This window comes from Trichosurus vulpecula, chromosome 2, assembly GCF_011100635.1.
Source record: "Trichosurus vulpecula isolate mTriVul1 chromosome 2, mTriVul1.pri, whole genome shotgun sequence".
NCBI classification, from domain to species: domain Eukaryota; kingdom Metazoa; phylum Chordata; class Mammalia; order Diprotodontia; family Phalangeridae; genus Trichosurus; species Trichosurus vulpecula.
The window spans coordinates 61,103,905-61,105,089 of NC_050574.1; positions in this window are offsets into that span (position 1 = coordinate 61,103,905).

Consider the following 1,185-nt stretch of genomic DNA (forward strand, 5'->3'; position numbering starts at 1 on the left):
ATGGAGGGAGAGGTAAATTGTGTGTGGTCCTAACCATGAATTCTTTCTTTCTTTCTGGCTGCTTGTGGTGTTTTTTCTTTGACCTGGAAGCTCTAGAGTTTGGCTATAACATCATAGCTGGGAGTTTTTCACTTCAGGGTTTATGTCAATAGGAGACCAGAGGATTCTATTTCCAGTGCCCTCTGGTTTTAGGATATCTAAGTAGTTTTCTTTTAAGATTTCTTGAAATAGGATGTCTAGGCTTTTTGGGGGGGGGTGTCAAAAATATGAATTGGCAGTTTTCAGAGGAAGAAATCCAAACCAAAAAGTCATATTTTTAAAATGCTCTAAATCATTAGTAATTAGAGAAATTCAAATTAAAACAACTCCAAGGTACAATCTTTTACCCATCAGATTGGCAAAATTGACCTTTTGGTCAATACCAAATGCTGGGACAGCTGTGGGAAAGTAGGTACATTAATGCATTGTTGGTTGAGTTGTGAACTGATCCAGCTGTTCTGGAAAGCAATTTGGAATTATGCTCTCAAAACAATTAAATTGTGCAAACCCTTTGACTGAGTGATGCTGCTACTATGTCTACAACCCCAAGAGATCAAAAAAAGAGGGAAAGGACATGTGTACAAATATATTTATAGCATCTGTTTTCATGGTGACAAAGAACTGGAAATTGAAAGAATTGAATAATAGTTTAAAAAGTTAAGGCATATGAATGTGATGGAATACTTTTGTGCTGAACGAAGTAATAAAGGAAATGGTCTTAGAGAAACCCGGGAAGACTTGTATGAATTGATGCAAAGTGAAGTGAGCAGAACGAGGAGAACAACTTGTAAAATGGCGACAGTACTTCGAAGACAAACAACTTTGAAAGACTTAGGAACTCTAATCAACACAATGACCAACCACAATTCCAGAGGACCCGTGATAAACAGTGCAGCTAGGTGGCGCTATAGTGCATAGAGTGCTGGGCCTGGACTCATCTTGCTGAGTTCAAATATAGCCTCAGACACATAGAAGCTGTGTGACCTTGGGCAAGTCACTTAACCCCAAATGCCTCCAAAAAAAATAACTGCAAGCATTTATTAAATGCCTCCTGTATGCCAGGGGAACTCCCATTCTATTGGAAGATACTTTGTGTACATAAGTTATATGCAAAATAAATATGAGGTAAATTCAGGGAGAAGGAAA